The sequence below is a fragment of the Boleophthalmus pectinirostris genome, unplaced genomic scaffold (assembly GCF_026225935.1).
Source record: "Boleophthalmus pectinirostris isolate CB_2022bp ecotype Guang Dong unplaced genomic scaffold, ASM2622593v1 HiC_scaffold_23, whole genome shotgun sequence".
Lineage (NCBI taxonomy): Eukaryota > Metazoa > Chordata > Actinopteri > Gobiiformes > Gobiidae > Boleophthalmus > Boleophthalmus pectinirostris.
In genome coordinates this window covers 6,433,132-6,459,794 of record NW_026571207.1, presented here as the reverse complement: position 1 = coordinate 6,459,794, position 26,663 = coordinate 6,433,132, and positions in this window count along the sequence as shown.

Genomic DNA, 26,663 nt, shown 5'->3' with positions numbered 1-26,663 from the left:
ACAGCACATACCAACAATGGTAAGAAAACAACAAACATAAACCAGCGCTACAGAGGCAGTATTGTTCTAATATTATGACTCACTCTCCATATACTGTGACCAAACCATATGTTTATATAACAATTTGAATTTATGGATATTTTGGCATTGCTTGAGATGTGTATCCAGACTGTTCCAGAGTTTTACACCACATACAGACACACAGAAGCTTTTACGGGTAGTTCGTACATTAGATATTTTGAAATTTCCATACCCTTTAAAATTATAAGTTCTCGCTCTCGTTTTGAATAAGCTTTGAATATTACATGGTAGTAATTTATTGCAAGCTCAGAATAAAATTACCAGTGTAATTCAGTTTATGGACAGGCCGTACCTCATGGGAAAACTCAGAACCTCCAGAATTCACTCACTGAGGCTACGTTTATAAGATGACGGTCTATACAGAAGACACAAAAGTGGCTTTCCACGTTTAGACAAGCGTTTTCGAGAGGAAATCTGCGTGCATACGGTGACGCAAAAGTGTGTGGAATTCGATCGGGTATGTATCCCAGGTGATGTATGTGACGTGAGCAGATCGCATCAGAGTTTTGCGTCTTGGACAGTGTAGACTGAAACGCTACGGAAGAGCGTATTCAACTTTTCCACTCCGGAGGGTGCTTTCAGATTTTTACGTTTTTAAGCCCCAAAAACGTCGCCGTCTAAATGAAAGGCACTTCAGATAAATGTTTTTGTCATTTTTACCCGCAAGCGTTCTCGTGTAAACAGGCCCTGAGGCTGCACTAGCGCTTATTTATGATCAGTTTATGCAGTCAGATCAGATCAGAGAGAGTAGAACTGCCAACCCATATTAGTTTTTTGGCTAAATAAGTGTGTAGCATCCTAGTCAGCTCGTTTGACATAGCAATTCCCACTTCTGTTCCATCTATATGAAGTTTTTGCTCAAATGAATAAATACTGACAGCTGCCGGTGGATGTCACTGGCAACCTGTGATACACTTTACAAATTGAAGGGAATACTTCATTGGTGGACATTTCTGTTTTTAGAAAGGTAAATCAGTGTGTTATTTCAGTCTGTGGCATCGACACACAAAGATGTACCTTTGTAAACACAGCAGTGTCCCCAGAGATGTTTTGACTGCATTTATAAAGTGACGTGTGACAATCCAGCTTACAAGAGATATTTAGGAACAGTTACAGTTTAATGAGGGGGTGTTTCACTTCTATGGGGTATTAACTGATAACACGTAACATATTTAGATCACCGTGGTTTCTTTTATCTATGTTCTTAGGTTCTTTTTTCAGACCAAGAGTTTGTTTACCTGACAGTTTTGCGACCTTCCTCATAGTGGTCACGTGGTCAACTGATTTATAAAGGTTTTGGCCCTGTCTTCCTACCGGTGGCATCTTTTGTTGTTTTGTAATTCACCGAAAACAACGTAATAAGATATTTCACAGTTTCGTTTTTGATGCTCCGAGTCCCTGTCTCCCTTTGCTCCCCCTTCACAACACAATCGGCGTACATCTCACTAATGAACCTACTGCACATCGCATCAGGTTTCTGAAGTTGTGTACAGTTTTGTGGCATGTTTTATGGAGAATTGTCATGTGGGAGCTTGGGTGATGTAGGTTTGTGGGCTGAGCGTTCCACAAAAACTTGCAGCTAACCATAAGAAGAGTTCAAATAAGGCCCGGGAGAGCATGTTAAAATACTCAAACATGAGTAGATGACATTCAAAACCTCTTCAGGAATGTTATTGATGAGGGTAGAAAGCTCAAATAATTATTTTTTTGTGTGTGTGTGTGTAATGCCCCCTCTGACCATATCTTCAGCACATGGTTTCGAAGGCACATGTTGACACACTGGTCCCATACATTTGTTTAGCTCCTAACACAAGGATGAGTGTGTATGTTGGGTGTAGTGTTGACAGCGGCCGCCTCAGAGCCACAGACTCCAGACAAATGCAGCTCTAAAGGGCAGCACCTTCACACCCTCTCACCCCCTCTGGCTCCATAGCACTGGTGGGTCACATCCGGACACTGGGACCCCCTAGGAGCGGGGCTTCAACGTGGAACCAACTGTTATGGAGACGTACATAAACATTTTACAATACAAGCATGCAGTACAACGCCTGTCCGCTGTTTGGATTGACCTTATAAGGGTGTTCTACATGGATCTCTATTGCTGGAATGGTCAGCTGTGACCGTGGTGGCACAATGCATAATTTAAGATGGTCTGAAAACTCAAGAAAAAAATACAACATTTATTTATTTTAAACAGCACATTTTCAGGAGCCCGGGATCAATACGAGCGTTCATCGTCCGTTTAGGAGTTTGACTTTCAAAAAAGAAGGTACTGCAGCCTGAAGTGACCCAAATCCGATTTTTTTTTGCCCCTATGTGACCTGTATCTGATCTTTTAATGACAGTCTGAACGACACAGATCTGATTTTTTTTCAAATGTGACCCAGGCCACTTGGATATGTGCTCCTAAAACTGATACATATATGATCTTTTGACATGCGACTTCAGTCTGAACAGCCAGGTCACATTCATCCCACCTACACGTCAGGCTCGGAGTCTAGTCAATGGAGGGAAAGCGAGGTTACAGAGTTAATTAAAATTTGGGGGGGATTGCTTGATTTCAGGCCAAATTGGACAGGTCTTATCGCAACCGAGTGGTTTTTGAAATAACTGGCAAAGAAATGTATGAGTGTGGCTTCAGGCGTTCCTGGCTCCAATATCAATGAAAAATAAAAAGCCTACGAGCCAAATACAACAACTCCAACAAACGAAGCGGCCGTGAACATGTAACCTGCCCATTCTACGAAGAACTGGACTGTATTTTGGGAGACAAGCCCAGCGTTTAGGCTACTTCCGTGAAACACTGAGCACACTCGCTGTGTGTGACGTCGTTGTGTCCTCCAGTGCCCATTTGGGACACTTTTGGGGCGTTTAAAGTTCACACTGGAGATCACATACAAGTCGCATTTAATTGGAAATGTGAATGACCTCGCAAAAATGTCAGATTTCACAAAAAAATCCAAACTGAACATTAAGCCCTGCAGTCTGAACGTAGCCTAACTGAAAAACTGTTGATTAATTAATGACTGTAATTTTATGCGTGGGCTTTGTTTAGGCGCACAAATCAGCTCACCTGTAGTTCCAGCTAAGTCAGTTTTCTTTCTGGTCAGATTGTGTAAAAATAGAGCTCAGATTAAGTGTAACAGCGGGTTGCTTTGTGTAAAATATTCATTGTTCATGTGTGCCCACATGTCACGTCACCTATTCTCTGAGAGGCTTTAAAATGGCTTTGAAGTCTGTATAGAACTTATTTGCTGTCAAAATGGGCTCCGTGATAAATAATACAACCTGAATGACGATGCACGAATAAGGTGCATTGGATCTTGATTTGTCAGGTTTTTAACAATACAAAATTACCATGGATTAATTCTGTCCATACAAGTTGTACCACAATCTCTTTTTCAAACGAGTCGTAGCAAATCTAAATGTACTTTCCGTCTGGGCACTGAATCAAAAATTGTGTAGTGTAGCAATAGTGTATTCATATTAGCTTTATAGGGGTGACACATTTTCTTATATATCTTGAATTAAATCCAAGTTGTACAGTATTGTTTTGCAAGAATTATATTAATTTAAAGATAGGAAGGGGCGCTACCTGCTTTTCTCCATGACGATTGGGACAGGCAATCATTAAGAAGTTGCCAATACAATACATACCTCGATATCTAGGCCACGACATGATACATATCTTGATACAGTGAGCTTTTGATTTGATACGGTTCAGTAAAAACTAATGGCTAAGTTATGGATGTGATACTAAAAGTCTAAAAGTCTTTGTTAAACTACTCCTTGTGCAAAGTTAACATGAAACAGCCATTTTAATCATCAGAAAAAGAGATAAAAGAGATTCCTTCCTTTGAACAAATGACAAAACTGTAGCTCTGTAACAAAATGATTTAGTAAAATATACCAAAAAATACTCTGGGCAATATATCAATACAGCAGCCCATGATATCAATACTGTATCATCACATTAAACTATACAGTATATTGATATTTCAATATTTTTGCACACCCCTAATGACGATGTTACTGCTTCACTTTGAATGTTCCACAGTATGGCATTAAACCCGTCCACGGAGACTAGCAGGACGATTCACACGTGACAGATTGGTGTAGAGATGAACTCAGTCACAGTAAAAATACATGATTGTCAAGGTACGGTTGAGAGGAGGAAACATCTATGATGGAATAAACGCAAGAGAAATCTGTTTAATAATGCCATACTGTGGAACATCCCAGGCAAAGTGATAATATATCCATAGTGACCCCCGCGGGAAAACACTGGTATCTTTAAAGACCTTTTTGCCTAAAAAACATATGTCTGAATTTGTACAGAATAGAGACAATTAACAGTGGATAGCACTTACACCAGTTGATATTGCAAATTAAACAGCATTAAAGAGCCCATATTACACTATTTTCTGATGTACACTACTGGTCAAAAGTTTTAGAACACCACACTTTCTCCAGTCTTTTACTGTTTACTGTTGACCAAAACATATTCTAAACTTTTGATTCATGAAAGTGTCCACCTTTGGCAGATAGAACAGCTGAACACACTCATGGCTCGTTCTTTTTACAATAGAAATCAAATGTACTTGTGAAAGTTCTTCCCAAGTCTGTTGCAGAAGTTCCCATAAATGTGGGGCACTTGTAGGTTGCTTGGGGTTTAATTCTGGAGACTGTGCTGGACACTTCATGTTTTCAAGTTTACCATCTTGTTCTTTTTTCCTGTGGTAGTTTTGGAAGAGCTTGGACTTGTGTTTTGTTATCTTTTACCTTTTTTGTAACCTCTGGCTGTTCAGTTCTTACCTTTGTACCATTTCAAGTTCTTCATTGGACTTGCACGACTTGAATTGCAATAAATAACTTAGGGTGTTCTAAAACTTTGGACCGGTAGCGTATATTATAATGTTGTTTTCACACACGTTTACCGCAAACTCTGCATTTTTTTCTTTATTCTTCTTTATTCTTTGAGTTCTTCTCTCAAAGTGACACAAAGACAAACACTCTGTTCCACTTTGTGATGTAATTTCACAATACAGGAAGTCCATACACCTTCCCTAAAATGCAATTGAATCATTTCAGCCTTGAATTTGCCGATCTTTATTGAATAAAGGGTAGCTGTTCACTTGAAAACTACTGCTTCATGGTGGAACAGACCATTTTGAGCTTTGGAGCTTTAGACAGGCTAATAATAAAGTGTTACTCAAACATGTGCGAATGAAACAAAACACAACTGCAGTCTGTTTTTGCGAAGGTAACAGCGTAACACGGCTTAAAGTTCACAAGAGTCAATTTTGTGTAATATAGGACCTTTAAAGCATCACACCTCCAGGGAATATTGATGGCATCAGCTGCAAAGTATCAATATGGACATCTTCTGTTGTAAACGCTTCTTTGTTTTGTTCTGAATGTTTGTGGAGGTGAACAGGTGGCTCCCTTCGTTCCACTGTGGAGCGGTTGGGGCTGGTGGTTGGGAGGGGGGGGTTGTTGCGGTTGGGGTCATATTCGTGTCCCAGTGAGGCGCCCTCATATCGGGGAGGGGTCTGCGCGGCGTGCCGAAAGCCTGCTCCGTGACCTCCAAGACACCAATACATATCTGGCCTTTCGTCACTGCCGCGGTCACATATTGCATTAGCTCCCAGGAAGTAGACCGCTCCGAAATGCTCCACTCCAGCCGGGAAGTGCCTCATGAGGTCATGGGAGTTCTGTATTCTATTTAATATCTCTAAAATTGCTGTTTAGTTGTCTATAAAATTTGCAGGAACATTGTTAAAGGTGCACTGTGTAACTTTTCTAGTAGAGGGTCGGTCATCTACTCAACTATATTTTATTTATTTATTTATTTATTTTTCCTGAAATGTTCCGCAGTATGTCATTTAATTGAACTATCTCCATGGAGACAAATGGGCTAAGTTTCAGGTCAAATCTGTGGAGATGTGGTAGCCAGACTGGTGCCACCTAGTGCCTCCGCTCAATTTCATTTCTCTCCAGTAACTAGGTCAGGAATCAGAATACACTAGACGGTTCACAAAAAGTGTGAGTTCAGGCACCAGCCAATCAGCGAAGAGCCATACATTATGTTTGGGCAACGATTCCCGAGATCAAAGATTAAAAGCCCTAACAAAGAGAATGTTTGGTGAATTTTATCAAAGGGGAAAGACGCTATTGTCCTTCTTCCTACGGGATTTGGGAAAAGCTTAATATACCAGTTAGCCCGAGGTTAGACGGTTTCCACAAAGTGAGACCGGCTGATGAATCAGGCTAGAGATGTGGACCCACTGACAGAAATAAGGCTACTTCAGACTGCAGGGCTATGCGATTTTTTTGCGAGGTTGTTCACATTTCCAACTAAATGCGATTTGTATGTGATCTCCAGTGTGAACTTTAAACACCCCAAAAGTGTCCTGCACAACTGTTTACAGAAGTCGCCTAAACACTGGGCTTGTCTCCCAAAATACGGTCCAGATCTTCGTAAAATGGACAGGTTACACGTCCACAGCCGCTTCGTTTGTTTGAGTTTTTAGCCTCCTTGTATTTGGCACTTTATTTTTTGTTGACATTGGAGCCAGGACCGTCTGTAGCCAAGCTAGGACATTTCTTTGGCAATCATTTAAAAAAAAACAACAACGCCCGGTTCTGATAAGACCCATCCAATTTGGCCTGAATACAGTGATCCTCCCAAATATTAATTAACTCGGTAACCTCATTTTCTCTCCATTGACCAGACTCCGAGCCTGACGTGTAGATGGGATGAATGTGACCTGGCCGTTCAGACTGAAGTCACGTGTCCAAAGATCAGATAGGTATCAGTTTTAAGAGCGAATATCCAAGTCTCCTGGGTCACATTTGAAAAAAAAAAGGATCTTTGTTGTTCAGACTGTCATGAAAAGATCAGATACAGGAGCATAGAGGTGAAAAAATCTGATTTGGGTCACTTTAGGCTGCAGTCTGAATGTAGCCTAATTCATGTTTTTGTGGAAGTTTTTACAACATTACAGGCAAAAAAAAAAAAGGATCCCCATGGAGACAAGCAGACACTGGACTCCACCAGAGAAGATACACAGTGCACCTTTAAAGTATCTGGATTTTTACAGTCTTGAAATTGTGAAAAACAGAACTAGATCATTTTTATTAACAGTTTGCAGTGATCCAAAGTTATTCCAAACTTATTCATTCTTTATAAGCGCGTTCCGCAACATTCTGAGGCCAGAGTAGAGGTTTGCTGTCACGGTAAGGCTAAAAACCACTTCCTGTTTAAAGCTGTACGATAATGTGCTTTATAATTAGAGGCAGACAGCACACAGCGGTCTTATTTTATACATATATATCAAATACATCTGGAAAAAATGGGCTGCAGGATCTTTAAGTTGGACATTTGTAAAACAGCTCACGTCCAAGAGTGAATTCTATATGTCAGTATCACCTTTTGGGAAGCAGAAGTGATTTTTAGACATACTTGACATTTTACTAAAGCCCCGATATTGTACTTTATTACTTCTTGGTGGACTGAGGTACTATATTCCTCAATTTGAAAGAAACATTTCAGTTCAGACCTAAATAATAAAAAGATTCTTGGAATCATACACATTGAGACTAAAGGACAAAGGTGGGTTAGATACTGGATGGCATTGCTCGCGTTTCTCCAGGTTTAGGATCAGTTCTTTGGGTTCATGCTCAGGGAATTCTAACCATAAAAATATATATATATTTTTTATTCAATATGGATTTTTAGTGTAACTACTGTATTTGGAAGTAGGGATGGACCAATATGAATTTTTTTTAACCAATACCAATATCCAATGCTGCTGTGGCTGATAACCGATATTTGCTGATGCTGATTTTAAAATTAAAAAATATTAACAAAATGTATTTACCTAGAAAATAAAGTAATTTGATGCATGGTTGTGTAAAGATACATCTTAAATTAACCTAACTATTAGGAGTGTAACAATAAACAAAATATTGTGATCTTGTATCGTCAAAAGTCTCTCATTAATAACGTGGACCATCACAATATATCGAATCAGTTTTTTTTTTTTTGCGTAAATTCATTGTTATGGTGCAGCAATAGTTAAAACAACAGGGGACTACATCGACCATGATCCTTTGCTCCGATTTGGTTCAAACTACATGAAGAAATAGTAGTTCAAAGCACTTTTAAATCTTAGTTCTTTCAATTGAAATCTTGTCAAGGCATTTTAAGAGGAAAAAGTATCATATTTACAATTTTGTATCGCAATAAATATCGTATCATGAGATGTATCATTACATCCCTACTAACTATAACTTTTATTTCCATTTTTAATCGAGTCTGTCTAAAAAAATAAATCTGATGCACCGACGACAAACTTGTATGACATATTGGTACACACTGACTGCAGCAGTACAGGAAAATATCGGAGCTAAATATCGGTTAATTTTTCTTTTTATATTGGACTGATGCCGATATCTGGAGAACCCTATTGCTGTATATCACTACTATCTGATAACTTATAAGCATTAGTTTCAGTGGTGCAGTGGGGATTTTTTAAGTGGGGGCATGTGATTCGTGACGTCATCCATGTGTAATAACATGATTCCTCAAAATGATGTGGAATCATGTTCTTAACATTAACGCCGTTCATAATCACCAACAGAACATAAATCATAGACTACAACACACGAACCAGGACTGAACCAGGATTAAACCAGGACCAAACCAGAACTGAACCAGGACTGAACCAGGACTAATCTTGGACTTGAGAGAGAGAGGGAGAAACCCGAGCCCGTGGAGCAGGGTGTCCGCAACGAGCGATCCGGCGATGGCTGTGCTTAGCCTGGTGTTGCGTGGAGCTCTGCGCTGGTACTTTCTCCTGCGGGAGCACCTCTCGGTCCGTCTCAACACTCAGTCCTGGTTCAGTCCTGTTTTAGTCCTGGTTTAGTCCTCCTGGTTCAATCCTGGTTCAGTCCTGGTTTTTAGTCCTTCTGGTTCAGTCCTGGCTCAGTCCCGGTGTAGTACCAGTTTAGTCCCGTTTCAGTCCTGGTTCAGTCCTGGTTATTAGTCCTTTTGATTCAGTCCTGGTTCAGTCCTATTTTAGTCCTGATTCATTCCTGGTTTAGTCCTGTTTTAGTCCTTCTGGTTCAGTCCTGGTTCAGTCTTGGTTTAGTCCTTCTGGTTCAGTCCTGGTTCAGTCTTGGTTCAGTCCTTCTGGTTCAGTCCCTGGTTTCAGTCTGGTTTTAGTCTTCTGGTTCAGTCCTGGTTCAGTCTGGTTTAGTCTTCTGGTCAGTCTGGTTCAGTCCTGGTTTCAGTCTGGTTTAGTCCTTTGTTCAGTCCTGGTTTCCTATTTTAGTCCTGTCATTCCTGGTTTAGTCTTCTGGTTCAGTCCTGGTTCAGTCCTTGGTTTAGTCCTTCTGGTTCAGTCCTGGTTCAGTCCCTGGTTTTAGTCCTTCTGGTTCAGTCCTGGTTCAGTCTGGTTTAGTCCTGGTATTAGTCCTTTTTTCAGTCCTGGTTCAGTCCTATTTTAGTCCTGATTCATTCCTGGTTTAGTCCTGTTTTAGTCCTTCTGGTTCAGTCCTGGTTCAGTCCTGGTTTAGTCCTTCTGGTTCAGTCCTGGTTCAGTCTTGGTTTAGTCCTTCTGGTTCAGTCCTGGTTCAGTCTTGGTTCAATCCTTCTGGTTCAGTCCTGGTTCAGTCCTGGTTTAGTCCTGGTTTATTCCTCCTGGTTCAATCCTGGTTCAGTCCTAGTTCAGTCCTGGTTATTAGTCCTTTTGATTCAGTCCTGTTTTAGTCCTGTTTTAGTCCTGTTTTAGTCCTGGTTTAGTCCTGGTTCAGTCCTGGTTCAGTCCTGGTCCCTCATATCTCAGGTCACTACAGGACAGTATTGCAGATAACATGAGCCTATGCAGGTTGTTTTCACAGTTGCCAAAAGCTCCGGTTTGACATTTAAGTTGTATCTATTTTATATTTGTTATTTTTTTGTATCCCACGTCGGGAGAAGTGGGTGGACGACCTACCCCCGTGTACCATGCCCACTCCACCCCTGATTAGCTTGTATAAAACTGTATACAATCAGAACATAATCAGACTACTCACATCAGATGTAAATGACAACTCCAGAAATCAGATAATGATTAGATTTTCTGTATAAACATAGACTGTTTATATAACTTATGGTACTGTTTTTGAACACTCCAATTGTGATTATTAGACTGGAGAGTTATACCTGACATTGCCAACCCAAAGTATTTCGATATTTGACTCACTATTGGCAAAACTGAAGCTAAATGTCTAGAGATTGTAATTTTATATAGTACAAAAAACAGACAAAGGGTTTACAGAAAGACGTACTGCAGCATCAACACTAAAATTCTCTCTTTTTCCTCATCGCCCGTGCGTCTTTCACAGAGTCGGGGGTCCATCGATTTGTTTCCCCTAAAGATCCTCCCAGTTGAGTGGGATTGGTGACAAAGCCCTGGTTCTGTTAATATGGGCCCCCGCTGACCCGCTGTATTTGAGCTGCCCTCTGGAGTGATGATCAGAACGCGCTGCGTGTTGGAACCGCCAGCGCCGGAGAACGGGTTAAGACCACGCAACTCCATCAGGGGCCAAGCCGTCAACACCGCCGAGGATCTGCGCTGTCAACCCGCGTTAAACTCACCTCTCAGACAAGACAATTGGAAATATCAATCAATCATTACCACGGGGCCAACGCGCAATCACGGCAAAGCCACACCGTAAACATGTTTGGTTTCAACAATAAGAGTGGAGTCTTAAGGGAGCAGTGGCATCGCTCGCCTGGTTCTTGCATTTTGGAATCTAAACAGACAATAAAATGACCATCAAGTTATATACATTATAAACGTCCATTATGTCACTTTTTTCTCAGAGTGTTTGAAATCTGCTTGACACTATGGAGACATTATTGCTTTTTTCTGGAATTTTCCACAGCCTGGCTTTAAGGTGTTGATTTACCAGATTTTAACTTTCAAATTTAGGCCCCGTCCGCACTAGTACGTATTAGAGTCATTTTCGTTATGGATGCAGTGTTCATCCACACTAATTTGATGGAAAACGGCTCCAGAGACGGAACGATCTGATGCTGCCAGCTCCCACGAATTGATTTGAGTATGTAGGTCTATGCACCACAAAATAATTCACCGCCAAAACGCTAAGAGGCTAGAATATACGTACGACCTGCAGTATAATCTCTGAAAAGTTTCACATGAACCATCTCCAATGCGATAGAAACACAGAACAGACTCACCATCAGCAGAACACCCCTCTGTCACAGAATGAAGACACATATTCCACTGAGTCGTGTCCTTTAGTCCGACAGAAGCTGAACCGCATCAGCGCACAATAGTCAGCTGTTTTTTGAGTGCTTAGTTTATGCAAATTATCCATGCAGTTTTAAGTTTAGTTTCTGTAAAATGTAAACAAATATGCTCAAAGCTGTGTGGATAGGAAAGACTTGCGTACACAGAAATGACGTGTGTGGACGCAGATTGTTTCTGATGCGGTGATTAGTTTCAGTGTAAACGTAACCATAGAAACTAGTTCATTCTTAACAGTTTGTAATGGTCCAAAAGTTTTTCCTCACTTACCTTATACATCCATAGCATCCCAATTATTCACCAGCACAAGTTTATAAGCTCTTTTCATAATGCTCTGAAACCAGAACAGAGTTTTGCCGTCTCAGTAAAGTAAACAAGGATAAGGAATAAGATAAGGGAACCTTTATTTGTCCCACAAAAGAGAAATTCCAGTGTTGTAATACAAAGTACCATGGAATACGAATATGTACTGTAAATTAGTTAGTCCATTACATAGGCTGGTGTTACCTTACAGGTGAGATAAGGACAGAAACAAACAAGCAAAGTTTTTAAATGTTTATTGATAATTGATTGAAGTGCTTTTGCAATGAAGTGACTTGTAAAGAAAATAAAATAAGTAAATAAATGCATTTAATTTAAGTAATTGTGGTTGAAATGAACTGTACTTACCCTCTTGTGTTGTCTGCCTCAGGTGTTCCGGCGAAAAGAGTCCCCTGGGGAACCGGAGCGCCTTAAGAAGGTTCCGGGGCAGGCAACCATTTTGTTAGGAGAAGGGGTGCACAGATATTTTAACTTTTCTATTTAGTATTTTAAAACGAATAATAAAACACTACTATTTTAATAAAGATATATGTTTTTGCATTTAGATTTAATTGAATATTTAGAGCACTGTTTTGATATGGTAACATTTTAAATATTGAATGGAAATTGTCTGAACTTACCTGCACTTTAAGATGAGCTCACCCAATTAGAGGAAGAGGCCTATAAAAGGAGCCAGCCTCACCTTTGTCTAGAGGAAGGTGCTGTGTGTGAGCGCAGCGTTTGCCATGCCTGTTTTTAAACTTTGTACTTTTGTAAATATTTTTCAAATTTTTTGCTTGGTTATGGAATAAATGCACTTGGGATCTGCTCTACAAGTTGGTTCAACTTGACTCTGTTCCTCTTATAATGCTAAGGTTGCTATCCAGGCTATTACATATATGAATAAAAATATGAAAACAGGGTTAGAATCCAGAGCATAATTGTGTCATCACAGCAATAACGTTAATAACAACTAGTCTGCTAACCACACACTTCCTTATGCTGGGACAATAAAACCGTTTATATTAGATAAATCAGAAGCAGACAGTACACTGTGGACTTATTTTGACCTCAAGAGCAGTTCAGACGACACATCTGTATAGCGGAAAGACAATTTTGCTCTTGACATCAGACACATTAAATGATCAAGTCAGGACTAGTGAAAGTAAACTGACACAGTCACTATATTAGCATCTAAAAATGATTGAAAATCAGTTTCTAATGTCTTCATAACAGTCAGAGTTTCTAAATATAATGGCATTGCCTAATTATGCTGTGGAATGAGTTCACCAAGTCTTGTTCCCTGCTTTAGGTCCTGCCAGAGAAAACACTTAACCATAATAAATCTGTCTCCACGCTTCATTTGAACCTAGAGTTTTACCTAAAGTTCTGCATCATGCCAAAAAAGCACTTAGATGGGTTCCTAATGGAGGATTCAAGTTTGATCAGTTCAGTGGTAAAACTTCACCACAAGTATAAAACCGAATCTACTGTTAAGAACCAATATTGGGCTTTTTTCAACATCTTCCTTTACGCACACTTGTCACACATATCACCTCCTCAATAAAGTTAGACATTTTGAATTAGTGGTGTCACGATACTGAAAAGTCAAACTTGATTTCAATACTACGGAATACACTCGATACTCAATATTTACTCCGATACATGATAATAATAAAAAAATAATAAAAACACTGTTGCTTTAGACAGCAGAATGTGATTTTCAACATTAAATTGTAGTACTTTCTTTTATATCACCATGTGGTCTTATATCTGTGTAATCCCTCAGTGGTCCAGGTAGGTTCCACAGTGGTCCATGGCGTATACTGACAAAAAAATAAAAAAAAAATTAGAAATGAGGGAACATAGGCATGCTCTTAATGTAATAACATAACATCCTTACCTAGGGGGAGACTGCCAATCTGTATGTTTTGGAAAAATCCAGAACGGCAGTCCAGTCGTGGGATTGTCCTCATTTTTTTTTTTTTTTTTTTTTCAGTTTCGGGGGGAAAAGTGAAGGGCCGTGTTTTGGTCCCAGTCTGCCCCTGTCTTACTGTCAAGCTGTATTGACACAATAATCATTGGTGTAGTATGGATTTTTTTAAGTGGGGGAATGTGATTTGTGACTTCATGACCCCTCCCCCATGTCAAACCAGGACTAAACCAGGACTGAACAAGGTCTAAACCAGGACTGAACAAGGTCTAAACCAGGACTAATCTTGGACTTGCGAGAGCGAGAGAGGAAGAACCCAGAGCCCGTGGAGCAGGGTGTCCACAAAGTGTGATCGGGCGATGGCTGTGCTTAGCCCCATGGGGCATGGAGCTCTTACCTCCGCTGGTCCTTTCGCCCACGTTCACCTGACGGTCTACCCGGGCGCACCTCCGGGCCCGTCCCAACACTCAGTCCTGGTTCAGTCCTGGTTCAGTCCTAGTTTAGTTCTCCTGGATCAGTCCTGGATCAGTCCTGGTCCTCTCAGGTCACTATAGGACAGTACTGCAGATATCATGAGCCTGTGCAGGTTGTTTTCACCGTTGCCAATAGCTCCAGTCTGACATTTAAGTTTAAGATTTTGGAAGAAAGTGGGTGGGCAGTGCACCACTACATATCATACCCATTACAACCCTGCATATAATTCACACTGAGTGAGACAAATATTTGATCAGTTTTGTGCAACAAGTCAAAATGGAATCAAAAACACAAAACAATCACGAGCCTACTGCATATTCTGGCTTTCCCAGTCTACATTAGCATCAGTTCATACCTCTGCCTCTCATTCAGATATTTGAACTCCTGAGTGATAACAGATAAAATGTGCTGAGTAAACGAATACAGATGTGTCACTGATATCAAAGTTATGGGGCGTATGTTGAGCAGTGCAGGCGCTGGAACTACACATAACACTCATTATTGCCTCCTGCACATCAATGTCAGCGTGCTTCCTGTTAGCTTAGCGCTGCTCGCGACAGCCCTGCTATTAATTGAAACATTAGAGAGCGCGGGAATGCTCTGGGGCAGCTCTGGCCTTGGCCGGCGTCGCAAGCACCAAAGCCGTGGCCTTAGCGTGCGGTGTGAGGAGTTCGCTTTATGGCTATCGTTAACCCAGGAAGTGGCGACTCAGCATTAGCGCTGAGATAAGGTGACGAAAGCTAACACGAAACTCCCCCCGTCATGATAAGACATAAAACGAAGGCGACTTGAGGTGATAGCAAGATTTATTGGTCTGTTTATGTATTGAAAATATTCCAGCAGATCCACTAAAGCAGTGTATTTCTCAAAGTGTGGTATTCAGGGTTCCCGCTCTTTTTCTCTGACAAAATTTCAAAACCTTTCCATAACTTTTTCATGACCTAAAGTGAATTTTCCATGAATTTACGGCACCTACATGTATAGAATTAATCTGACTTTTAGGGCTAAATATTAAATGTTAACCCTTTTCACTCACCTTATGGTTAGGGATGTAACAGTAACCAAAATATTGCGATATCGTATCGTCAGACGTCTCACAATAATATCATGGGCCAGTCATGGGTCAAAATATATTGAATTACAAGTCTGTTTGCTTAAATTCATTGTTTGGTGCAGCAACAGCTAAAAGAAACAGAGGGAACTACATAGACCATGATCCTCTTCTCTGTTTCAGCCCAATGAAATGAATTATTAAACATTTTTAGATCTTAACTCTTCGGTTTATGAAAGAACCAAAGGCTTGTCAAGACATTTTTAAAGGAAAAGTAGTATATTTACAATTATGTAAGCTTCTACAAAATAACGTAATAAATATCGTACTGTGAGATGCATATCGTGAAAATATTGTACTGAGGAATTTGGATATGATTACATCCCTAGTTATGGTATTATAGTTTTTTTACATTCAAAATACTGTCAGTGCATTTATTGTCGTTAAACAAAAGGCGCATATGTTCAGAAATAATCATAATAGCCTAATGAGAACTTAATAGAATGTTGTAGTTGTGTGAAAGAGATGCTAAAATCCCTTGACTCCCTTGGATTTCCATGACCGTGGGAACCCTGAGTAGAGGAGTGTCACCAAGCTTCTGGAAATACAGTAACTTTTTAACTTTTTAATTTTATTTATTACTATTTAGGCATCTTTTGGCAAATTGCATTAATTTAAGCCTGTTTTAACCTTTTTCTAGAGTGAAAATATTGGACTCATTACATTCCAAATTACATTTTCTTTTAAATAGGTAGTTTTGTGGTGGAGGATCTGAAGCCTGTGTTGTCTCAAATGCCTCCAGGGAAAGATGCAGACCTCCCCACCGAACCAGGGTCAGCCCTACATAATAGGTTGGGTGTAACTGATCCCCATATTGAGAGAAATAGAGTTAAAATGTGATGCAAATTGATGATAAAGGCAATGTGGGAACATAGGGTCTAATTTTGGAAAAAAAACAAAAAAAAACAGGCATGCTCCCACCGAACCATGTCTTCACTGCTAAAAACTCTTGTCAATCCGCAGCTCTGCTTTTACCAGGTCTTTGGATCACATTCACAAACAAAAAGTCAGCTCCAGGATAAACTCAGAGTAGAGACACTGCTCCTCCACAGGGTCACATTTTTATACAGCGCTTTTCCACCTTCAAAACACTCAAAGCGCTTTACAAGAAGGAACCACTCACACATTCACGCACACACTCATACTGTACACCAGTGTATGCAGACACTGGGGGGCGAGGTGGGTTGAGTGTCTTGCCCAAGGACACAACAACAACATTCATCTGCGGGAGCTGGAATCGCACCAGCCAGTCTGTGGGTCAATGGATCTGACGCTCAACCGATGATGTTTATGTCGAGAGAGCGGGTTTTCCTTCAGATCAGTGGACAAACGCTCTACCAACTGAGCTACTGTCACCCACATCCTGAAGGGCAAGATGCAATTGCTGGGTTTCAGGTGACATCACGTCGACGTCACCAAAAGCAGATGGGGGTCAGGAAGTAAAGAAAGACGCACAGAATCCCCGTTTTAACCCCGATTTAAGTAGGAAGTGGGATTAAGACTAGTTTTACATCCAGCTCGTGCACCTGGCTCCTGGACCTCTCGCCACGGTCCTGACTGGACCAGGATTTGGACCGGTTTGATTTCTTCATATTGGACAATATACTTTTGGAGACAGAACCAATGGGACAGCGGATAAAGGAAACACTCTGCTTAATTTTTTCTGGTGAAGGTAAGAAGCTTGTTTTCATTAGTTTGGAGAAAATCTGAAGATGGAGCCTCACAGGTAAATAGTGTTATAATGTTAAGAGTTAAATAGTGTGTAAATGAGCTTGTGGGTCAGATGGAGGTGCTACTGTTGTTCTGCCGTGTGATGTAGGAGCGGCGCTGATGCTGTGTGTTCATATTGTGATTGTAACCTCTTATTGTAGTTTTGTTGACGTTGTTGAGGATGGGTGTGAGTGGTGGATCAGGTTGTGCTGCTGCGTAAACGTGGATGAAACTTGCGTTGTGCTCTGATAGTTCAGCCAATAGCGACCAAAATGACTGCCTGTTTCTGTGTCATTATAATAATATATAGCCTATATATAATACGTATATTAATAACATATATTTATTAGTGCTGTCATGCGATTAAAAAAATTGAGAGATTAATTAATTATGATCTGTAATTAATTAATCTAATTAATCTAATTTTAATCTCACCTAAAAATTGCTGAGAAAAGCCTTCAATTTGAGGTATTTTAATTTAAATTCATTATTACATTATTGTGGCAGATCAAAAGACTGATATAGAACAAAAAAAAGTGACTTTATAAAGTCATTTATTGTTTAACAAATCTCTCCAAATTGGCTGTTGAGCCCAAGTCTCCATGAATAAGAAACTGTTTGCTGTAAAGTAGCAAAGACGAGGAAATCTGAACATAATAACTTTTGTCTACTTAAAGACAATAAAAAGTCCAGTCTTTCCTTAACCATATTAAAAATATTATTGATAGAGAAATGCTTTATATATGAGATCACTGGTTTTAGTCCTGGTTTAGACCTGCTTTAGTCCTACTTTAGTCCTAGTTTAGTCCTGGAATGGGTTAGTCCTGGTTTTAGTCCTGGTGTTAGTTCTGGTTTAGTCCTGGTTTAGACCTGGTTTTAGTTCTGGTTTAGTCCTGGTTTAGTCCTGGACTGGATTAGTCCTGGTTTTAGGAGGAGGAAGCGCGGTTTACGCCGCGTACGCAAGAAAACACGATCCACACGCGGCTCACGGGAGCACGTCGGTGTCCGCGCAGTGTCTACGGAAGGAAACGTCGTCCGCGCGTTCTCAGGTTAATGATGATGAAGAAGGTGTGTGTTTGTGTTTGTGTGTGTTTGTTTGTGTGTGTTTGTGTGTGTGTTTGTGTGTGTTTGTGTGCGTGTCCCCTCATGTGGCAGGTCACTATAGGACAGTAGTGCAGACATCATGAGCCTGTGCAGGTTGTTTTCACCAGTGACATTTAAGTTGTAGGCGATTTTATATTTGTTATTTTCTTTTATATTTCACGTCGGGAGAATAATTTCCAAGACACAAATGCGTTTTTACCTGTGCACTGCTGACTCTGTTCTACTGGCTCTTCGACCTCGTCCATTGTGCGACTGACGTCGCCAACGTTAACATGACGTTTACATTGCCATTACTGCGCCCGTTTTGTGTGGGTTTCCGGCAATGAGTGGAATTACCGAAATAAAAAAATGTATAAATGTGTTTTTTTGGTGTGTGTGTTGTTGTTGTCTCAACAACACTTAAAAACAGGTTTTATAATAAAGCAACTCGCATACAGAAACAGTAAAGTTAGAGATTAAAAATGAGATTAACGCGATTAAAAACATAACGCGCTAAATATGACTGTAATTAATTAATCGCAATTAACGTGATAATTTGACACCCCTGATATTTATCATTTTGGTCTTGGCGCCCCCCCAAAATTATACCACCATCCGCCACTGGTCGGGCGTCTGTCTCAGCGGCTGTTCTGGGCATGTTCTACTGGCAGAAGGTCCCATGGAAAAGCCCTTAACTCGCCGGAAGAATTCTGGTTGCATTCACGTGATACACTTCAGAATCTCTATACTTTAAAACTGAGCTGGAAGACGGATCAGACATCTATGGTGGCATTTGTTGTCTAATTGTCAGATTGCAGATTTGTTGACTTGGCTTATGATTAATATTTCTGTAATTACTCGATCTGTCCACGTGGAAAAAAAAAGCTGTCTACAGTCGTCTTTGGCATATATAAAAAGTTTAGTCATTTTTCCATGATAGCTTCAGAAAGTGGTGTCATTATTCAACCCCAGAACTAAACCAGGACTAAAATCAAGTCTAAACCAGGTCTAAACCAGAACTATACAGGACAAAATCAGGACTAAAACCAGGTCTAAACCAGTAGTAAAACCAGGCCTAAACCAGGTTTAAAATCAGGACTAAAACCAGGTCTAAGACAGGACTAAACCAGGACAGGAATCAGGCCTAAACCAGGTCTGAACCAGGCCTAAACCAGGATTAAACCAGAATGGAAATCAGGACTAAAACTAGGTCTAAACCAGGATGGAAATCAGGACAAAAAACAGGTCTTAACCAGGACTAAAATTAGGACTAATTAGGTCTAAACCAGGCCAAAACTAAGTCTAAATCAGACCTAAACCAGGATTAAAACAGGACTAAGGTCAGGACTAAAACCTACTTTAAACCAGGTCTAAACCAGATCTAAACCAGGCCTAAACCAGGTCTTAATTAGGTCTAAAACAGGTCTAAACCAGAATTAAACAGGACAGAAATCAGGACTAAAACCAATATCAGGTCTATCATCAGCACTAATACCAGGTCTAAACCAGGATTTAACCAGACCTAAACCATACATCGTGGGGTTACTGTTCATATGCCAATTTTATGTCATAAATTATTAAGAACTCATGATAAAGTTAATTGTTTGTGGATCGTAAGTTTGGATATTTTTTTCAAAAACAGCAAATGTCCGATAGAGTTATAAAGGCCCCTCATCAAATTCTAGTACATGAACACAACCTACTGATTGATCTGAGAACTTGAACTGGGGATCTTCTGGTCTGGTGCATCTCTGCTCTCTTCTGCCTCCTCCCTCGGCCACCTGGCCCTGAATAAGTCTGAATAAGATGGATGCTTGTCTTGAATTTCTCTTTTGTGCCAAGCCAAAGTATCATTGCAGCATTAGCGCCAGAGCTCATGCGTAGAAACATGCCGCGTATGAACTTTTTACGATGCGTATTACCGTGCTATTTAGGCGCCGTTACTAGAACTCAGGCGGTAAAATGTGCACGTCTAAATTCGGACTTTCTTTTGATTTACTGACCTGTTTATTTGGAGGTATTAGGCCGAAGGCTGGAGTTCAGAAAGCCGAGGCAAAACTAAACTAAAACCAGGAGTAAACAGGACTAAAACCAAGTCTAAACTAGGATTAAACCAGGACTAAAATCAGGACTAAACCAGGTCTAAACCAGGACTAAAACCAGGTCTAAACCAGGATTAAACCAGGACAGAAATCAGGATTAAAACCAGGTCTAAACTAGGACAGAACCAGATCTAAAACCGGTCTAAACCAGGACTAAAACCAGGTCTAAACCAGGATTAAACCAGGACAGAAATCAGGATTAAAACCAGGTCTAAACTAGGACAGAACCAGATCTAAAACCGGTCTAAACCAGGACTAAAACCAGGTCTAAACCAGGACAGAACCAGATCTAAAACCGGTCTAAACCAGGACTAAAACCAGGTCTAAACCAGGACTAAACCAGGATTAAACCAGGATTAAAATGAGGTCTAAACAAGGACAGAACCAGGTCTAAACCAGGTCTAAATTAGGTCTAAACCAGGACTAAAACCAGGTCTAAACCAGGACTAAAACCAGGTCTAAACCAGGACAAAACCAGGCCTAAACCAGGACAGAACCAGGACTAAAACCAGGTCTAAACCAGGACTAAAACCAGGTCTGAACCAGGTCTAAACCAGGATTAAGCCAGGGCGGACATCAGGATTAAAACCAGGTCTAAACCAGGATTAAACCAGGTGTTACCCAGGACCGAACAAGGTCTAAACCAGGTCCAAACTAGGTCTAAACCAGGTCTAAAACAGGATTAAAGCAGGACTAAAATCAGGACTAAAACCAGGCCTAAACCAGGTCTAAACCAGGAGTAAACCAGGACTAAAATTAGGACGAAAACCAGGTGTAAAATCAGGACTAAAACCAGGCCTAAACCAGGTCTACCGTGCTATTCAGGCGCCGTTACTAAAACTCAGGCGGTAAAACGTCCACGTCTAAATTCGGGACTTTCTTTTGATTTACTGACCTGTTTATTTGGAGGTATTGGGCCTGTGGCTGAAGTTCAGACAGCCGAGGCAAACAAGCAATAACCCCAATGACACACGCTATGTTTGCGCGTATGCATATTCCGCGTAAATCTCCTCATGTCGAGTAGATATTAGACGCACATAAGAATAGCTCGCCGCGCGCACGTACAGTATGCCGATAATAAATTACCCTTGTCAAGCAGTCATCTTAAACGCGTTCTAATTTTAGCGCCGCGCATGTTAACGGTCGTGTCTTTTCCAAGTTCTTTGTCGTTTTAGAGCGGGAGGGGGGCCGACGTTTGGGGTGGTGGTGGCGGGAGGCAAGGGGGGGTGGGGGGTTACCGATATATATATAGCAGCGCGCCTCATGTGTGCCGTCGTGCGCGCCATGCCCCGTTTGTTTGGCATTACAATGGAAACTGGTGGCTGACATTCACCGCATGCCAGGGGTCACCAAACTCCCGTGTCACTCAAAACGCCGCAACTTGGAAACAATCTTAAGCATTATTTATGAGGCGGGCGAGGGCCACAACAATGAACTATGACATCACCCCGGCTTTAGGCCATTAGGCATTTATTCGTAGCAATGTGGCACCTCACCCATCAAAGCTGTCCGCCCGCTATATTCGCCGGCGAGTATCCCGGACGGGCTCGGGACTAATTACCCGGAGAAGCGAGTTACACGAGGAGGAAAAGGTTGCGAGGCGGGAAGGGGCGATGAGGGGGTTGCACGGTCGCCACGGAGACGGTAAACGCGGCCCGTGTTGCCGATAACAACAGCTGCCGTGCCCTTGAGCAACACGCTAAAGCTGCAACTGTCCCGGCGGTGCTGGTTGTAGCGGGCAACAACTGGGCAGTGTACATTAAAGAGGTTTTAAGCGAACGGGGTGATGGTAACTGACAGGAGGGTTAGGCACATGCTTAACTATAAATATCACACAATACAGCGCGTCAGAATAACACGGGCCAGCCAAACCGTAATACTTTATTTTCAAAAGCAGGAGCATCTGTCGGACTTTCCACTGGGAATTGTCGCTCATATAAATTTGTGGGTGATTTGATTGCTTATGTTTAGCACTTTGCAGTCAATAAGAGCACATTATTTTATTTTTATTGGATCATTTGCAGCATTACAAAACAAAAAACATAGACTACAACTACATGGATCATGACAGAAAGGGTCCAAGCTGAAGCAAAGTTTGCATTTCCAACTTCACTCACTGTATATATAAGAGACAAAATATAAATTAAGACTACGTTTACACTGAAACGAATCCGTGTATCACCATATCGGAAACGATCTGCATCCAGACACGTCGTTTCTGTGTCTTTGTTTGTGTCCTTATCCACACAGCTTTGAGCATATTTGTTTACATTTTACAGAAATGAAACTTAAAACCGCATGGCTAATTTGCAAAAACTGAGCGCTCAAAAACAGCTCGCTATTGTGCGCTGATGCGGTTCAGCTTCTGTCGGACTAAAGGACACAGCTCAGTGGAATATGAGTGTTCTTTCTGTGACAGAGGGGTGTTCTGCTGATGGTGAGTCTGCTCTGTGCTTCTATCACGTTGGAGATGGTTCATGTTAAACTTTTCAGAGATTTAACATCTGCAGGTCGTACACACAGACCGTATATATGAATGGACATATATTCTATCCTCTTAGCGTTTTGGCGGTGAATTACTTTGTGGCACATAGACCTACATCAGCTTATCAGCGTTTTCAGGCGTCCACACAGTGCTGGATCAGATCCATACTTAGATGAATTTGTGGGATCTGGCGGCCATTTTCAATTGGATTAGTGTGAACAAGAACTGCATCCACAACAAAAGCGACTCGAATACGTACTAGTGTGGACGGGGCCTAAAACATACAAAATTTAATGCATAATTCATTAGAGCTCTATATCTTTGAAAACATAACACTTTGTAGTCTTTCTCAAAGGCTTCTACAGTGTTGGACTTTTTAAAATCATCACTCCGGTTGTTCCATAAACTAACCCCTCTGCCAGATACACGATCACCTTTTTCTTTAGTTCTTACCTTCATTTTTTTATTTTATTATTTTTTTTAAAGACACGCTAGAATACTGTTTGTGGCGGGTTTCATAGTGACGATGCCGATTATCTTCTTTTAAAACCGCCACACTGCAAACAAATTGCACGGTCCTTACACTGAACAAAAAAATAATCAGTCGTTCACTGTTCTTTGAAAACTCTGCACTCTCTGTCAAATTTTCATACTTTAACACTCACTGTTTTGCTGTTCTTAACTGCACTACAGAACTCTCTGCATGCATTGAATGTCACTGTTTGATCTCGAGACTGTCAGGTGATGAAAATTTGGCAGCAAATGTAAATATGTCATATAATTATTTAAATATAAATACTTATAAATATCTTTTTTTTTTTGTCTTCTTTGAAAAAAATCAACAAAATACAAGATGCAGATGTGTTAATATTGGCCAAAAAGTAATTTGAAAAAAAAAAAAAAAATAGGTCATGACAACTTTTGAGGATTGTCTCATAGGGCGAGTTCAAGTTGTGGGGGCAAAGGGGCTGGGGGGCCGGTCAAAGGGGCGTGGAGGGCCGGAGTCAGCCCACGGGCCTTAGTTTGATGACCACTGGTGTATATGATATTTGCTGACCATAAAGAACTGACTTATCTTGAAGTACAAGAGGCAGCCTCGCTTCCGTCAGTCTGTCCCAGGGCAGCTATGACTACCGAGTATGGAGTGAATGAACAATGACCACACTGTAGCAGTCTGAGAGGCTTTGACTGTAAAGTGCCTTAACACTAAGGCATAATTATTATTCTTATTTAACAAGTCCCTCTCAAATAACATTACAATCACAAGCTCGCCAGCATGTGCCAACAGTTTTTTAGTTAGTCACTGTTGAAAATCAAACACCTAGACAAGACCATGAACGCAAAAAAAAAATGTATTATGAAAATGTATACATTTATTTTGTATATATTCTTGGGTTTTTAGACTAGAAAAAATGTGTCTGTATTTGTTAATGTGTGCATTGTGTAACCATGGAAACGTCTGAACTTTTGATCATATTCATATTTGTGGAACATGATATCACTGCTAAGTATCAATAGGTGAAGTGGTACATGGTAGAGGGTCCACCACCTGCTTGTCTCCATGTAGATGTTATTGCTTTTATTATTATTTATTATTTTATGTTGCACCGTAACAAAAGCAAGTTCCTAGTTTGAAAATCCTGTAAAAAAATAAAATGTTAAATTAGAACGGGGGTCTCCAGTGAGCTACATTTACAAAACTAAACTGCTAAGTAACTGCATACATCTTGTAGTCATTAGTTGCCACGTCGCTGATTATCCCTGAACAAGCTTTCACACTTTTAATATACATTTTTCTCAGAAATTAATGGGCAATGTACTTCCGAAACCAGTGGGTGGGCTGTCACTATTTGTTATGGTTTGCAATGGTCCGAACTGATTACTCACTTACCTTATGCATTCCCTGCATCCTAAGTATTCATCACTTAGTTTATAAGCACTTTTCACAACTTTCAGTGACCAGAACAGTTTAAACTAGAATGGTAAGTGCACTTCCTTATTATCAGATAATAAAGTGCTTTAGCATTAGATGCAGGCAAGACGCAGAGGATTTATTTTGACCTCCTTGTATAATATTTGTGAACAGGGGCCAGACAAATTTTGCTCAAATACAAAATCGTATCCAGGCTGGCGCCACCTAGTGCCTACGCTCAATTTCATTTCTCTCCAGTGACTAGGTCAGGAATCAGAATACACTAGACGGTTTGCAAGAACCCCGGAAGTGTGAGTCCGGACACCAGTCAATCAGCGAAGAGCCATATATTCAATGTTGGCAACGTATCCCAAAATCAAGGATTTAAAACCGGAACATAGAGAATGTTTGGTGAATTTTATCAAGGCGAAAGACATTATTGCTCTTCTTCCTACGGGATTTGGGAAAAGCTTAATATGCTACTTAGCTGTTAGCGGCGCATTACATACTGTCACGACCAAATAGCAGAGTTTGGTTACATAAAAAAGTACCTACCTACCTTCGAGTGAACGAATCCTAATGCTGCAAGGTCAGACAGTTTCCACGAAGTGAAACCAGCTGATGAAACAGGCTAGAAAGATCGGGCACAGGGCCTAAAACAGCGAGCCTGGTTTATAGCCATTCTCTGGATCCACTTTTGCCACCAACAATCTTTTCCAACAATCTTAATCAATATAATGAAGTTATTGTAATTTGAGCTCCATATAGGCATAGCATTTTTACGACATGTTAGCCGAGGGAGCTAACAGATTAACTGCGTGTGTTGCGCTTTAGAATGCCCCCGCGTGCAGCACTCTGAGGGTCAGATTGTGTCTGCATGCCGTCCTCTGGGAGTACTATCAGATCTGTATCAGCTTACTTTAGGAGCTGTCAAACTCTTTTGTAACCACATAACGCCAGCGTGTGAGGGGCCAAACTACATCATTTTACAGACTAACTTTAGACTACTGGCAAAATACAGTCATTTCTACATTTATCTGCTAATATGAAAAGGAAGTTATGACATTCTGAGTGCGCTTTAGTGAAAAAATCAGTTTTGGCTGAGAGAAAGAAGTCTCTCTTCATACTGAGTGGGGAGAGTACCAGCAGTAAAGATAGCAACATTAAATGCTCAAATGGAATCCAGTCCACAACCAGACGTGATCATCCAGTCAAAGTTGTTTTATTTTTTCAGTGATGCAGAGACGAAGTAATTCCATAATTTTTTCATCTTTTTTTTTTTTCCCCCCACACTATAGCCGATAATCTGGCTTTAAGTATCTGAACCAATACCAGTGTAGAAACTGAATATATAATTTATTTCATTTGAATGCAAACTGTGTGGTAAACAAATTATCCATGTGTTTTCTAACTGTTATATATCATTTTATCATTTAAAAAACAAATATCAATAACAAAATATGACAAGGTGTTTTGAGCCAGCGTTGTCACACTAATTTAAACCATACATCCTGAACTAAGTCGCTACTTTTTTCTCACACTTTGAATCCTGTGGCTAAGAAAACGATGCAGCTAATATATGGACGGATTCTTAGTTTGGCACATTGTCCATTCATATATACAGTCTATGGTTTGGCAACACAGCGGATAAACGTGAGTGCAGAAAACGCTACATGTGGATCTAGGGTTAACATGAAGTTGCTACACTAGCTAGAGATATTGTCATCCCACTCAAATAGTTTATCGCTATGTGATAAAATATGTTACGATGCTAAATTAACATTAGTGAAGGGGATACGTCTTACCCGTACGAGAGGAAACTTCTCAAACTTAAGTAGCCGGACATCCACTCATACCTGATTGATAGAACTAACCCTGCCCCCGAGTCTGAAATCTGCTGAAATCCTACAAGACACTGACATGATACAGACAGGACTGCAGCTCTTTTTGCAGGAGACATGCGCAGCAGAGCGCGGGGAGAGATGAGGGTGATGCGTTGAGGAAGCTGCTCATTTGATTGTGTTTTGAAGAGTTATTTTGTGCTTCATACACACACCCTCCTCATGGAAAACACACAAAGAAATACAGACGATACAGCTTCTACGTTAAAGGTGACTGATGTGGCTGTGGAAGAAGGAAACAGAGCTGCTG